Source organism: Schistocerca serialis, unplaced genomic scaffold (genome assembly GCF_023864345.2).
Source record: "Schistocerca serialis cubense isolate TAMUIC-IGC-003099 unplaced genomic scaffold, iqSchSeri2.2 HiC_scaffold_908, whole genome shotgun sequence".
Classification (NCBI taxonomy): domain Eukaryota; kingdom Metazoa; phylum Arthropoda; class Insecta; order Orthoptera; family Acrididae; genus Schistocerca; species Schistocerca serialis.
The window spans coordinates 38591-53122 of NW_026048527.1; the positions used below are offsets into that span (position 1 = coordinate 38591).

Below are 14532 nucleotides of genomic sequence, written 5' to 3' on the forward strand. Positions count from 1 at the left end.
GAAACCTGAAAGACACCCTCACAGACACATTGAGAGTAGTGTTTGTCTGCGGAATAATTGGAGTGCAAGGGTCTGTGCAATTGATATGGCTGTATGTAGCGCAGTTCGTCAGCAGGGGGCGTAGCTCAGATGGTAGAGCGCTCGCTTAGCATGCGAGAGGTACTGGATCGATACCCAGCGCCTCCAGAATTTTTAACACACCAACATGCGCACACTGCCATGCAAGTGGAATAATTCACAGCCAGAAAATGTGTCAAGGCAGATACGAGCGAACGATTAGCAGCCACAATTGGCAAGCGTGCTGTAATGCGCAGGAAGTACCCTCCTCCCACCACTACACTTAATTTAGAAACAGTACACGTGTTCCCATAAGATTCTCAAACGTATGTCGGAAAGATCAGCCTTGCGCCGAATTCACAAAAATCCCACTGCACATTCCAATTCTTTACGTGCAGTCGGCTGCTACTGGTGTTGCTAGTTGTGACTGCTGATGACAGATGCCGTAGCAATCAATTCATGGAGTGAGTTGTATGTTTTGCGATACTCTGTCTCTGACAAGCAAGCAGAGGTGACATAGGCGCGAATACGGGAAGCTTGCAGCCCCTCGCTGCCTGCAGACACCGAGCAGCCACACTAGGTGGGCGGCCTAAGCCGTAGGCGAAATGTGCTCACACTCGCTTGGGCGCGACGTCAAGCTCTAAATAAGGCTGTCACTAGCGTGAGCGTTGCGTGAGCGTCGTGTAAAGTCGGAAAAGTCGTCTGCATGGGTGAGTGCCATGTTTGGGAGCGTTTCGTAGTTTGCGCAGTGCAATGGAGACGCGGAAACTTGTTGTGGCCCAGTCTTTTGCAGTTGGACGACAAGAGTGGTACACAGTAGTAAAGTGCGAGGCAGTGAGTTGGCATGAACAGTCGAGTGCACAATGGGGCTTCAGATGTGCTTGTTACCTCAGGTGCTGTGTGATTGTCGACATGGAGTGAAAACAGAGCAACTTGTGACTGCCCCTTCAATTTAAGACGTTAAAAACGGACGGAATTTGCAGTCGTAATACCAGAGCATCGAAACTACTTGGAACTCTTGTGTATATGAACGCGTCCGCGCCTTTGTACTCCTGTTCCCTTCAGCCCTGCAAACCAACCAACCATCGTGTCCGTGCACATAAGAGTAGTAAAGAATGGAGAACAGCGCAGTTTGGTTGTGCTTGGGGGCGTAGCTCAGTTGGTAGAGCGTTCGCTTTGCATGTGAAAGGTCCCAGGTTCAAGCCCCGGCGCCTCCATGTTTTGTGGTCAGTTCGTGGCAAGTGTTGGTCGCGGCGAGCCTAAAGGCACGCAAGATGTTGCAAAGCCAGCGTCACAGACTCGTATACTGACGTAAGGAGGAGCAAGACGTAAATGTGAGGACCGGCTGTTGTCGAGGTGTCATCGAGTGCAAATCTGCCTTAGGTAAAACGGCCTAACCTCAGTGAAGTCTAGAGAGTGAACAACACTTTCGTCTACCTCAGAGCGTTGGCCGAACGCTATTTTCGACGTCGTGCGTGCCACTTTGATTTTGGCCGACTACGATTCGATACAGAATCCAGGAACCTGAAAGACACCCTCACAGACACATTGAGAGTAGTGTTTGTCTGCGGAATAATTGAGAGTGCAAGGGTCTGTGCAATTGATATGGCTGTATGTAGCGCAGTTCGTCAGCAGGGAGCGTAGCTCAGATGGTAGAGCGCTCGCTTAGCATGCGAGAGGTACTGGGATCGATACCCAGCGCCTCCAGAATTTTTAACACACCAACATGCGCACACTGCCATGCAAGTGGAATAATTCACAGCCAGAAAATGTGTCAAGGCAGATACGAGCGAACGATTAGCAGCCACAATTGCAAGCGTGCTGTAATGCGCAGGAAGTACCCTCCTCCCACCACTACACTTAATTTAGAAACAGTACACGTGTTCCCATAAGATTCTCAAACGTATGTCGGAAGATCAGCCTTGCGCCGAATTCACAAAAATCCCACTGCACATTCCAATTCTTTACGTGCAGTCGGCTGCTACTGGTGTTGCTAGTTGTGACTGCTGATGACAGATGCCGTAGCAATCAATTCATGGAGTGAGTTGTATGTTTTGCGATACTCTGTCTCTGACAAGCAAGCAGAGGTGACATAGGCGCGAATACGGGAAGCTTGCAGCCCCTCGCTGCCTGCAGACACCGAGCAGCCACACTAGGTGGGCGGCCTAAGCCGTAGGCGAAATGTGCTCACTCGCTTGGGCGCGACGTCAAGCTCTAAATAAGGCTGTCACTAGCGTGAGCGTTGCGTGAGCGTCGTGTAAAGTCGGAAAAGTCGTCTGCATGGGTGAGTGCCATGTTTGGGGAGCGTTTCGTAGTTTGCGCAGTGCAATGGAGACGCGGAAACTTGTTGTGGCCCAGTCTTTTGCAGTTGGACGACAAGAGTGGTACACAGTAGTAAAGTGCGAGGCAGTGAGTTGGCATGAACAGTCGAGTGCACAATGGGGCTTCAGATGTGCTTGTTACCTCAGGTGCTGTGTGATTGTCGACATGGAGTGAAAACAGAGCAACTTGTGACTGCCCCTTCAATTTAAGACGTTAAAAACGGACGGAATTTGCAGTCGTAATACCAGAGCATCGAACTACTTGGAACTCTTGTGTATATGAACGCGTCCGCGCCTTTGTACTCTGTTCCCCTTCAGCCCTGCAAACCAACCAACCATCGTGTCCGTGCACATAAGAGTAGTAAAGAATGGAGAACAGCGCAGTTTGGTTGTGCTTGGGGGCGTAGCTCAGTTGGTAGAGCGTTCGCTTTGCATGTGAAAGGTCCCGGGTTCAAGCCCCGGCGCTCCATGTTTTGTGGTCAGTTCGTGGTAAGTGTTGGTCGCGGCGAGCCTAAAGGCACGCAAGATGTTGCAAAGCCAGCGTCACAGACTCGTATACTGACGTAAGGAGAGCAAGACGTAAATGTGAGGACCGGCTGTTGTCGAGGTGTCATCGAGTGCAAATCTGCCTTAGGTAAAACGGCCTAACCTCAGTGAAGTCTAGAGAGTGAACAACACTTTCGTCTACCTCAGAGCGTTGGCCGAGGGCTATTTTCGACGTCGTGCGTGCCACTTTCATTTTGGCCAACTACGATTCGATACAGAATCCAGGAAACCTGAAAGACACCCTCACAGACACATTGAGAGTAGTGTTTGTCTGCGGAATAATTGGAGTGCAAGGGTCTGTGCAATTGATATGGGCTGTATGTAGCGCAGTTCGTCAGCAGGGGGCGTAGCTTACTGGGATCGATACCCAGCGCCTCCAGAATTTTTAACACACCAACATGCGCACACTGCCATGCAAGTGGAATAATTCACAGCCAGAAATTGTGTCAAGGCAGATACGAGCGAACGATTAGCAGCCACAATTGGCAAGCGTGCTGTAATGCGCAGGAAGTACCCTCCTCCCACCACTACACTTAATTTAGAAACAGTACACGTGTTCCCATAAGATTCTCAAACCTATGTCGGAAAGATGAGCCCTGCGCCGAATTCACAAAAATCCCACTGCACATTCCAATTCTTTACGTGCAGTCGGCTGCTACTGGTGTTGCTAGTTGTGACTGCTGATGACAGATGCCGTAGCAATCAATTCATGGAGTGAGTTGTATGTTTTGCGATACTCTGTCTCTGACAAGCAAGCAGAGGTGACATAGGCGCGAATACGGGAAGCTTGCAGCCCCTCGCTGCCTGCAGACACCGAGCAGCCACACTAGGTGGGCGGCCTAAGCCGTAGGCGAAATGTGCTCACTCGCTTGGGCGCGACGTCAAGCTCTAAATAAGGCTGTCACTAGCGTGAGCGTTGCGTGAGCGTCGTGTAAAGTCGGAAAAGTCGTCTGCATGGGTGAGTGCCATGTTTGGGGAGCGTTTCGTAGTTTGCGCAGTGCAATGGAGACGCGGAAACTTGTTGTGGCCCAGTCTTTTGCAGTTGGACGACAAGAGTGGTACACAGTAGTTAAGTGCGAGGCAGTGAGTTGGCATGAACAGTCGAGTGCACAATGGGGCTTCAGATGTGCTTGTTACCTCAGGTGCTGTGTGATTGTCGACATGGAGTGAAAACAGAGCAACTTGTGACTGCCCCTTCAATTTAAGACGTTAAAAACGGACGGAATTTGCAGTCGTAATACCAGAGCATCGAAACTACTTGGAACTCTTGTGTATATGAACGCGTCCGCGCCTTTGTACTCTGTTCCCTTCAGCCCTGCAAACCAACCAACCATCGTGTCCGTGCACATAAGAGTAGTAAAGAATGGAGAACAGCGCAGCTTGGTTGTGCTTGGGGGCGTAGCTCAGTTGGTAGAGCGTTCGCTTTGCATGTGAAAGGTCCCGGGTTCAAGCCCCGGCGCCTCCATGTTTTGTGGTCAGTGCGTGGTAAGTGTTGGTCGCGGCGAGCCTAAAGGCACGCAAGATGTTGCAAAGCCAGCGTCACAGACTCGTATACTGACGTAAGGAGAGCAAGACGTAAATGTGAGGACCGGCTGTTGTCGAGGTGTCATCGAGTGCAAATCTGCCTTGGGTAAAACGGCCTAACCTCAGTGAAGTCTAGAGAGTGAACAACACTTTCGTCTACCTCAGAGCGTTGGCCGAACGCGTGCCACTTTGATTTTGGCCAACTACGATTCGATACAGAATGCAGGAAACCTGAAAGACACCCTCACAGACACATTGAGAGTAGTGTTTGTCTGCGGAATAATTGGAGTGCAAGGGTCTGTGCAATTGATATGGCTGTATGTAGCGCAGTTCGTCAGCAGGGGGCGTAGCTCAGATGGTAGAGCGCTCGCTTAGCATGCGAGAGGTACTGGGATCGATACCCAGCGCCTCCAGAATTTTTAACACACCAACATGCGCACACTGCCATGCAAGTGGAATAATTCACAGCCAGAAATTGTGTCAAGGCAGATACGAGCGAACGATTAGCAGCCACAATTGGCAAGCGTGCTGTAATGCGCAGGAAGTACCCTCCTCCCACCACTACACTTAATTAGAAACAGTACACGTGTTCCCATAAGATTCTCAAACCTATGTCGGAAAGATGAGCCCTGCGCCGAATTCACAAAAATCCCACTGCACATTCCAATTCTTTACGTGCAGTCGGCTGCTACTGGTGTTGCTAGTTGTGACTGCTGATGACAGATGCCGTAGCAATCAATTCATGGAGTGAGTTGTATGTTTTGCGATACTCTGTCTCTGACAAGCAAGCAGAGGTGACATAGGCGCGAATACGGGAAGCTTGCAGCCCCTCGCTGCCTGCAGACACCGAGCAGCCACACTAGGTGGGCGGCCTAAGCCGTAGGCGAAATGTGCTCACTCGCTTGGGCGGCGACGTCAAGCTCTAAATAAGGCTGTCACTAGCGTGAGCGTTGCGTGAGCGTCGTGTAAAGTCGGAAAAGTCGTCTGCATGGGTGAGTGCCATGTTTGGGGAGCGTTTCGTAGTTTGCGCAGTGCAATGGAGACGCGGAAACTTGTTGTGGCCCAGTCTTTTGCAGTTGGACGACAAGAGTGGTACACAGTAGTTAAGTGCGAGGCAGTGAGTTGGCATGAACAGTCGAGTGCACAATGGGGCTTCAGATGTGCTTGTTACCTCAGGTGCTGTGTGATTGTCGACATGGAGTGAAAACAGAGCAACTTGTGACTGCCCCTTCAATTTAAGACGTTAAAAACGGACGGAATTTGCAGTCGTAATACCAGAGCATCGAAACTACTTGGAACTCTTGTGTATATGAACGCGTCCGCGCCTTTGTACTCTGTTCCCTTCAGCCCTGCAAACCAACCAACCATCGTGTCCGTGCACATAAGAGTAGTAAAGAATGGAGAACAGCGCAGCTTGGTTGTGCTTGGGGGCGTAGCTCAGTTGGTAGAGCGTTCGCTTTGCATGTGAAAGGTCCCGGGTTCAAGCCCCGGCGCCTCCATGTTTTGTGGTCAGTGCGTGGTAAGTGTTGGTCGCGGCGAGCCTAAAGGCACGCAAGATGTTGCAAAGCCAGCGTCACAGACTCGTATACTGACGTAAGGAGAGCAAGACGTAAATGTGAGGACCGGCTGTTGTCGAGGTGTCATCGAGTGCAAATCTGCCTTGGGTAAAACGGCCTAACCTCAGTGAAGTCTAGAGAGTGAACAACACTTTCGTCTACCTCAGAGCGTTGGCCGAACGCGTGCCACTTTGATTTTGGCCAACTACGATTCGATACAGAATGCAGGAAACCTGAAAGACACCCTCACAGACACATTGAGAGTAGTGTTTGTCTGCGGAATAATTGGAGTGCAAGGGTCTGTGCAATTGATATGGCTGTATGTAGCGCAGTTCGTCAGCAGGGGGCGTAGCTCAGATGGTAGAGCGCTCGCTTAGCATGCGAGAGGTACTGGGATCGATACCCAGCGCCTCCAGAATTTTTAACACACCAACATGCGCACACTGCCATGCAAGTGGAATAATTCACAGCCAGAAATTGTGTCAAGGCAGATACGAGCGAACGATTAGCAGCCACAATGGCAAGCGTGCTGTAATGCGCAGGAAGTACCCTCCTCCCACCACTACACTTAATTTAGAAACAGTACACGTGTTCCCATAAGATTCTCAAACCTATGTCGGAAAGATGAGCCTTGCGCCGAATTCACAAAAATCCCACTGCACATTCCAATTCTTTACGTGCAGTCGGCTGCTACTGGTGTTGCTAGTTGTGACTGCTGATGACAGATGCCGTAGCAATCAATTCATGGAGTGAGTTGTATGTTTTGCGATACTCTGTCTCTGACAAGCAAGCAGAGGTGACATAGGCGCGAATACGGGAAGCTTGCAGCCCCTCGCTGCCTGCAGACACCGAGCAGCCACACTAGGTGGGCGGCCTAAGCCGTAGGCGAAATGTGCTCACTCGCTTGGGCGCGACGTCAAGCTCTAAATAAGGCTGTCACTAGCGTGAGCGTTGCGTGAGCGTCGTGTAAAGTCGGAAAAGTCGTCTGCATGGGTGAGTGCCATGTTTGGGGAGCGTTTCGTAGTTTGCGCAGTGCAATGGAGACGCGGAAACTTGTTGTGGCCCAGTCTTTTGCAGTTGGACGACAAGAGTGGTACACAGTAGTTAAGTGCGAGGCAGTGAGTTGGCATGAACAGTCGAGTGCACAATGGGGCTTCAGATGTGCTTGTTACCTCAGGTGCTGTGTGATTGTCGACATGGAGTGAAAACAGAGCAACTTGTGACTGCCCCTTCAATTTAAGACGTTAAAAACGGACGGAATTTGCAGTCGTAATACCAGAGCATCGAAACTACTTGGAACTCTTGTGTATATGAACGCGTCCGCGCCTTTGTACTCTGTTCCCTTCAGCCCTGCAAACCAACCAACCATCGTGTCCGTGCACATAAGAGTAGTAAAGAATGGAGAACAGCGCAGCTTGGTTGTGCTTGGGGCGTAGCTCAGTTGGTAGAGCGTTCGCTTTGCATGTGAAAGGTCCCGGGTTCAAGCCCCGGCGCCTCCATGTTTTGTGGTCAGTGCGTGGTAAGTGTTGGTCGCGGCGAGCCTAAAGGCACGCAAGATGTTGCAAAGCCAGCGTCACAGACTCGTATACTGACGTAAGGAGAGCAAGACGTAAATGTGAGGACCGGCTGTTGTCGAGGTGTCATCGAGTGCAAATCTGCCTTGGGTAAAACGGCCTAACCTCAGTGAAGTCTAGAGAGTGAACAACACTTTCGTCTACCTCAGAGCGTTGGCCGAACGCGTGCCACTTTGATTTTGGCCAACTACGATTCGATACAGAATGCAGGAAACCTGAAAGACACCCTCACAGACACATTGAGAGTAGTGTTTGTCTGCGGAATAATTGGAGTGCAAGGGTCTGTGCAATTGATATGGCTGTATGTAGCGCAGTTCGTCAGCAGGGGGCGTAGCTCAGATGGTAGAGCGCTCGCTTAGCATGCGAGAGGTACTGGGATCGATACCCAGCGCCTCCAGAATTTTTAACACACCAACATGCGCACACTGCCATGCAAGTGGAATAATTCACAGCCAGAAATTGTGTCAAGGCAGATACGAGCGAACGATTAGCAGCCACAATTGGCAAGCGTGCTGTAATGCGCAGGAAGTACCCTCCTCCCACCACTACACTTAATTTAGAAACAGTACACGTGTTCCCATAAGATTCTCAAACCTATGTCGGAAAGATGAGCCTTGCGCCGAATTCACAAAAATCCCACTGCACATTCCAATTCTTTACGTGCAGTCGGCTGCTACTGGTGTTGCTAGTTGTGACTGCTGATGACAGATGCCGTAGCAATCAATTCATGGAGTGAGTTGTATGTTTTGCGATACTCTGTCTCTGACAAGCAAGCAGAGGTGACATAGGCGCGAATACGGGAAGCTTGCAGCCCCTCGCTGCCTGCAGACACCGAGCAGCCACACTAGGTGGGCGGCCTAAGCCGTAGGCGAAATGTGCTCACTCGCTTGGCGCGACGTCAAGCTCTAAATAAGGCTGTCACTAGCGTGAGCGTTGCGTGAGCGTCGTGTAAAGTCGGAAAAGTCGTCTGCATGGGTGAGTGCCATGTTTGGGGAGCGTTTCGTAGTTTGCGCAGTGCAATGGAGACGCGGAAACTTGTTGTGGCCCAGTCTTTTGCAGTTGGACGACAAGAGTGGTACACAGTAGTTAAGTGCGAGGCAGTGAGTTGGCATGAACAGTCGAGTGCACTATGGGGCTTCAGATGTGCTTGTTACCTCAGGTGCTGTGTGATTGTCGACATGGAGTGAAAACAGAGCAACTTGTGACTGCCCCTTCAATTTAAGACGTTAAAAACGGACGGAATTTGCAGTCGTAATACCAGAGCATCGAAACTACTTGGAACTCTTGTGTATATGAACGCGTCCGCGCCTTTGTACTCTGTTCCCTTCAGCCCTGCAAACCAACCAACCATCGTGTCCGTGCACATAAGAGTAGTAAAGAATGGAGAACAGCGCAGCTTGGTTGTGCTTGGGGGCGTAGCTCAGTTGGTAGAGCGTTCGCTTTGCATGTGAAAGGTCCGGGTTCAAGCCCCGGCGCCTCCATGTTTTGTGGTCAGTGCGTGGTAAGTGTTGGTCGCGGCGAGCCTAAAGGCACGCAAGATGTTGCAAAGCCAGCGTCACAGACTCGTATACTGACGTAAGGAGAGCAAGACGTAAATGTGAGGACCGGCTGTTGTCGAGGTGTCATCGAGTGCAAATCTGCCTTGGGTAAAACGGCCTAACCTCAGTGAAGTCTAGAGAGTGAACAACACTTTCGTCTACCTCAGAGCGTTGGCCGAACGCGTGCCACTTTGATTTTGGCCAACTACGATTCGATACAGAATGCAGGAAACCTGAAAGACACCCTCACAGACACATTGAGAGTAGTGTTTGTCTGCGGAATAATTGGAGTGCAAGGGTCTGTGCAATTGATATGGCTGTATGTAGCGCAGTTCGTCAGCAGGGGGCGTAGCTCAGATGGTAGAGCGCTCGCTTAGCATGCGAGAGGTACTGGGATCGATACCCAGCGCCTCCAGAATTTTTAACACACCAACATGCGCACACTGCCATGCAAGTGGAATAATTCACAGCCAGAAATTGTGTCAAGGCAGATACGAGCGAACGATTAGCAGCCACAATTGGCAAGCGTGCTGTAATGCGCAGGAAGTACCCTCCTCCCACCACTACACTTAATTTAGAAACAGTACACGTGTTCCCATAAGATTCTCAAACCTATGTCGGAAAGATGAGCCTTGCGCCGAATTCACAAAAATCCCACTGCACATTCCAATTCTTTACGTGCAGTCGGCTGCTACTGGTGTTGCTAGTTGTGACTGCTGATGACAGATGCCGTAGCAATCAATTCATGGAGTGAGTTGTATGTTTTGCGATACTCTGTCTCTGACAAGCAAGCAGAGGTGACATAGGCGCGAATACGGGAAGCTTGCAGCCCCTCGCTGCCTGCAGACACCGAGCAGCCACACTAGGTGGGCGGCCTAAGCCGTAGGCGAAATGTGCTCACTCGCTTGGGCGCGACGTCAAGCTCTAAATAAGGCTGTCACTAGCGTGAGCGTTGCGTGAGCGTCGTGTAAAGTCGGAAAAGTCGTCTGCATGGGTGAGTGCCATGTTTGGGGAGCGTTTCGTAGTTTGCGCAGTGCAATGGAGACGCGGAAACTTGTTGTGGCCCAGTCTTTTGCAGTTGGACGACAAGAGTGGTACACAGTAGTTAAGTGCGAGGCAGTGAGTTGGCATGAACAGTCGAGTGCACTATGGGGCTTCAGATGTGCTTGTTACCTCAGGTGCTGTGTGATTGTCGACATGGAGTGAAAACAGAGCAACTTGTGACTGCCCCTTCAATTTAAGACGTTAAAAACGGACGGAATTTGCAGTCGTAATACCAGAGCATCGAAACTACTTGGAACTCTTGTGTATATGAACGCGTCCGCGCCTTTGTACTCTGTTCCCTTCAGCCCTGCAAACCAACCAACCATCGTGTCCGTGCACATAAGAGTAGTAAAGAATGGAGAACAGCGCAGCTTGGTTGTGCTTGGGGGCGTAGCTCAGTTGGTAGAGCGTTCGCTTTGCATGTGAAAGGTCCCGGGTTCAAGCCCCGGCGCCTCCATGTTTTGTGGTCAGTGCGTGGTAAGTGTTGGTCGCGGCGAGCCTAAAGGCACGCAAGATGTTGCAAAGCCAGCGTCACAGACTCGTATACTGACGTAAGGAGAGCAAGACGTAAATGTGAGGACCGGCTGTTGTCGAGGTGTCATCGAGTGCAAATCTGCCTTGGGTAAAACGGCCTAACCTCAGTGAAGTCTAGAGAGTGAACAACACTTTCGTCTACCTCAGAGCGTTGGCCGAACGCGTGCCACTTTGATTTTGGCCAACTACGATTCGATACAGAATGCAGGAAACCTGAAAGACACCCTCACAGACACATTGAGAGTAGTGTTTGTCTGCGGAATAATTGGAGTGCAAGGGTCTGTGCAATTGATATGGCTGTATGTAGCGCAGTTCGTCAGCAGGGGGCGTAGCTCAGATGGTAGAGCGCTCGCTTAGCATGCGAGAGGTACTGGGATCGATACCCAGCGCCTCCAGAATTTTTTAACACACCAACATGCGCACACTGCCATGCAAGTGGAATAATTCACAGCCAGAAATTGTGTCAAGGCAGATACGAGCGAACGATTAGCAGCCACAATTGGCAAGCGTGCTGTAATGCGCAGGAAGTACCCTCCTCCCACCACTACACTTAATTTAGAAACAGTACACGTGTTCCCATAAGATTCTCAAACCTATGTCGGAAAGATGAGCCTTGCGCCGAATTCACAAAAATCCCACTGCACATTCCAATTCTTTACGTGCAGTCGGCTGCTACTGGTGTTGCTAGTTGTGACTGCTGATGACAGATGCCGTAGCAATCAATTCATGGAGTGAGTTGTATGTTTTGCGATACTCTGTCTCTGACAAGCAAGCAGAGGTGACATAGGCGCGAATACGGGAAGCTTGCAGCCCCTCGCTGCCTGCAGACACCGAGCAGCCACACTAGGTGGGCGGCCTAAGCCGTAGGCGAAATGTGCTCACTCGCTTGGGCGCGACGTCAAGCTCTAAATAAGGCTGTCACTAGCGTGAGCGTTGCGTGAGCGTCGTGTAAAGTCGGAAAAGTCGTCTGCATGGGTGAGTGCCATGTTTGGGGAGCGTTTCGTAGTTTGCGCAGTGCAATGGAGACGCGGAAACTTGTTGTGGCCCAGTCTTTTGCAGTTGGACGACAAGAGTGGTACACAGTAGTTAAGTGCGAGGCAGTGAGTTGGCATGAACAGTCGAGTGCACTATGGGGCTTCAGATGTGCTTGTTACCTCAGGTGCTGTGTGATTGTCGACATGGAGTGAAAACAGAGCAACTTGTGACTGCCCCTTCAATTTAAGACGTTAAAAACGGACGGAATTTGCAGTCGTAATACCAGAGCATCGAAACTACTTGGAACTCTTGTGTATATGAACGCGTCCGCGCCTTTGTACTCTGTTCCCTTCAGCCCTGCAAACCAACCAACCATCGTGTCCGTGCACATAAGAGTAGTAAAGAATGGAGAACAGCGCAGCTTGGTTGTGCTTGGGGGCGTAGCTCAGTTGGTAGAGCGTTCGCTTTGCATGTGAAAGGTCCCGGGTTCAAGCCCCGGCGCCTCCATGTTTTGTGGTCAGGTCGCGGCGAGCCTAAAGGCACGCAAGATGTTGCAAAGCCAGCGTCACAGACTCGTATACTGACGTAAGGAGAGCAAGACGTAAATGTGAGGACCGGCTGTTGTCGAGGTGTCATCGAGTGCAAATCTGCCTTGGGTAAAACGCCTAACCTCAGTGAAGTCTAGAGAGTGAACAACACTTTCGTCTACCTCAGAGCGTTGGCCGAACGCGTGCCACTTTGATTTTGGCCAACTACGATTCGATACAGAATGCAGGAAACCTGAAAGACACCCTCACAGACACATTGAGAGTAGTGTTTGTCTGCGGAATAATTGGAGTGCAAGGGTCTGTGCAATTGATATGGCTGTATGTAGCGCAGTTCGTCAGCAGGGGGCGTAGCTCAGATGGTAGAGCGCTTCGCTTAGCATGCGAGAGGTACTGGGATCGATACCCAGCGCCTCCAGAATTTTTAACACACCAACATGCGCACACTGCCATGCAAGTGGAATAATTCACAGCCAGAAATTGTGTCAAGGCAGATACGAGCGAACGATTAGCAGCCACAATTGGCAAGCGTGCTGTAATGCGCAGGAAGTACCCTCCTCCCACCACTACACTTAATTTAGAAACAGTACACGTGTTCCCATAAGATTCTCAAACCTATGTCGGAAAGATGAGCCTTGCGCCGAATTCACAAAAATCCCACTGCACATTCCAATTCTTTACGTGCAGTCGGCTGCTACTGGTGTTGCTAGTTGTGACTGCTGATGACAGATGCCGTAGCAATCAATTCATGGAGTGAGTTGTATGTTTTGCGATACTCTGTCTCTGACAAGCAAGCAGAGGTGACATAGGCGCGAATACGGGAAGCTTGCAGCCCCTCGCTGCCTGCAGACACCGAGCAGCCACACTAGGTGGGCGGCCTAAGCCGTAGGCGAAATGTGCTCACTCGCTTGGGCGCGACGTCAAGCTCTAAATAAGGCTGTCACTAGCGTGAGCGTCGTGTAAAGTCGGAAAAGTCGTCTGCATGGGTGAGTGCCATGTTTGGGGAGCGTTTCGTAGTTTGCGCAGTGCAATGGAGACGCGGAAACTTGTTGTGGCCCAGTCTTTTTGCAGTTGGACGACAAGAGTGGTACACAGTAGTTAAGTGCGAGGCAGTGAGTTGGCATGAACAGTCGAGTGCACAATGGGGCTTCAGATGTGCTTGTTACCTCAGGTGCTGTGTGATTGTCGACATGGAGTGAAAACAGAGCAACTTGTGACTGCCCCTTCAATTAAGACGTTAAAAACGGACGGAATTTGCAGTCGTAATACCAGAGCATCGAAACTACTTGGAACTCTTGTGTATATGAACGCGTCCGCGCCTTTGTACTCTGTTCCCTTCAGCCCTGCAAACCAACCAACCATCGTGTCCGTGCACATAAGAGTAGTAAAGAATGGAGAACAGCGCAGCTTGGTTGTGCTTGGGGGCGTAGCTCAGTTGGTAGAGCGTTCGCTTTGCATGTGAAAGGTCCCGGGTTCAAGCCCGGCGCCTCCATGTTTTGTGGTCAGTGCGTGGTAAGTGTTGGTCGCGGCGAGCCTAAAGGCACGCAAGATGTTGCAAAGCCAGCGTCACAGACTCGTATACTGACGTAAGGAGAGCAAGACGTAAATGTGAGGACCGGCTGTTGTCGAGGTGTCATCGAGTGCAAATCTGCCTTGGGTAAAACGGCCTAACCTCAGTGAAGTCTAGAGAGTGAACAACACTTTCGTCTACCTCAGAGCGTTGGCCGAACGCGTGCCACTTTGATTTTGGCCAACTACGATTCGATACAGAATGCAGGAAACCTGAAAGACACCCTCACAGACACATTGAGAGTAGGGTTTGTCTGCGAATAATTGGAGTGCAAGGGTCTGTGCAATTGATATGGCTGTATGTAGCGCAGTTCGTCAGCAGGGGCGTAGCTCAGATGGTAGAGCGCTCGCTTAGCATGCGAGAGGTACTGGGATCGATACCCAGCGCCTCCAGAATTTTTAACACACCAACATGCGCACACTGCCATGCAAGTGGAATAATTCACAGCCAGAAATTGTGTCAAGGCAGATACGAGCGAACGATTAGCAGCCACAATTGGCAAGCGTGCTGTAATGCGCAGGAAGTACCCTCCTCCCACCACTACACTTAATTTAGAAACAGTACACGTGTTCCCATAAGATTCTCAAACCTATGTCGGAAAGATTGAGCCTTGCGCCGAATTCACAAAAATCCACTGCACATTCCAATTCTTTACGTGCAGTCGGCTGCTACTGTGTTGCTAGTTGTGACTGCTGATGACAGATGCCGTAGCAATCAATTCATGGAGTGAGTTGTATGTTTTGCGATA

General features: G+C 50.6%; 16 non-coding genes across 16 annotated transcripts; all 16 read left to right on the forward strand.

The window, feature by feature from the left end:
- The first annotated feature begins 1201 nt into the window (after positions 1–1201).
- Positions 1202–1274, forward strand: Trnaa-ugc (transfer RNA alanine (anticodon UGC)). The gene has a single exon. It is a non-coding gene; the product is annotated as a tRNA-Ala (tRNA).
- A 417-nt stretch (positions 1275–1691) lies between these two features.
- Positions 1692–1764, forward strand: Trnaa-agc (transfer RNA alanine (anticodon AGC)). The gene has a single exon. It is a non-coding gene; the product is annotated as a tRNA-Ala (tRNA).
- A 1010-nt stretch (positions 1765–2774) lies between these two features.
- On the forward strand, positions 2775–2848 carry Trnaa-ugc (transfer RNA alanine (anticodon UGC)). Its single transcript has one exon. It is a non-coding gene; the product is annotated as a tRNA-Ala (tRNA).
- A 1468-nt stretch (positions 2849–4316) lies between these two features.
- Trnaa-ugc (transfer RNA alanine (anticodon UGC)) lies at positions 4317–4389 on the forward strand. The gene has a single exon. It is a non-coding gene; the product is annotated as a tRNA-Ala (tRNA).
- Positions 4390–4788: 399 nt separating this feature from the next.
- Positions 4789–4861, forward strand: Trnaa-agc (transfer RNA alanine (anticodon AGC)). Its single transcript has one exon. It is a non-coding gene; the product is annotated as a tRNA-Ala (tRNA).
- A 1013-nt stretch (positions 4862–5874) lies between these two features.
- Trnaa-ugc (transfer RNA alanine (anticodon UGC)) lies at positions 5875–5947 on the forward strand. Its single transcript has one exon. It is a non-coding gene; the product is annotated as a tRNA-Ala (tRNA).
- A 399-nt stretch (positions 5948–6346) lies between these two features.
- Trnaa-agc (transfer RNA alanine (anticodon AGC)) lies at positions 6347–6419 on the forward strand. Its single transcript has one exon. It is a non-coding gene; the product is annotated as a tRNA-Ala (tRNA).
- A 1483-nt stretch (positions 6420–7902) lies between these two features.
- Trnaa-agc (transfer RNA alanine (anticodon AGC)) lies at positions 7903–7975 on the forward strand. The gene has a single exon. It is a non-coding gene; the product is annotated as a tRNA-Ala (tRNA).
- A 1012-nt stretch (positions 7976–8987) lies between these two features.
- On the forward strand, positions 8988–9059 carry Trnaa-ugc (transfer RNA alanine (anticodon UGC)). Its single transcript has one exon. It is a non-coding gene; the product is annotated as a tRNA-Ala (tRNA).
- Positions 9060–9458: 399 nt separating this feature from the next.
- On the forward strand, positions 9459–9531 carry Trnaa-agc (transfer RNA alanine (anticodon AGC)). Its single transcript has one exon. It is a non-coding gene; the product is annotated as a tRNA-Ala (tRNA).
- A 1013-nt stretch (positions 9532–10544) lies between these two features.
- Trnaa-ugc (transfer RNA alanine (anticodon UGC)) lies at positions 10545–10617 on the forward strand. The gene has a single exon. It is a non-coding gene; the product is annotated as a tRNA-Ala (tRNA).
- A 399-nt stretch (positions 10618–11016) lies between these two features.
- Trnaa-agc (transfer RNA alanine (anticodon AGC)) lies at positions 11017–11089 on the forward strand. The gene has a single exon. It is a non-coding gene; the product is annotated as a tRNA-Ala (tRNA).
- A 1014-nt stretch (positions 11090–12103) lies between these two features.
- Positions 12104–12176, forward strand: Trnaa-ugc (transfer RNA alanine (anticodon UGC)). Its single transcript has one exon. It is a non-coding gene; the product is annotated as a tRNA-Ala (tRNA).
- Positions 12177–12558: 382 nt separating this feature from the next.
- Positions 12559–12632, forward strand: Trnaa-agc (transfer RNA alanine (anticodon AGC)). Its single transcript has one exon. It is a non-coding gene; the product is annotated as a tRNA-Ala (tRNA).
- Positions 12633–13634: 1002 nt separating this feature from the next.
- On the forward strand, positions 13635–13706 carry Trnaa-ugc (transfer RNA alanine (anticodon UGC)). Its single transcript has one exon. It is a non-coding gene; the product is annotated as a tRNA-Ala (tRNA).
- Positions 13707–14103: 397 nt separating this feature from the next.
- On the forward strand, positions 14104–14176 carry Trnaa-agc (transfer RNA alanine (anticodon AGC)). Its single transcript has one exon. It is a non-coding gene; the product is annotated as a tRNA-Ala (tRNA).
- The last annotated feature ends 356 nt before the right edge of the window (positions 14177–14532 follow it).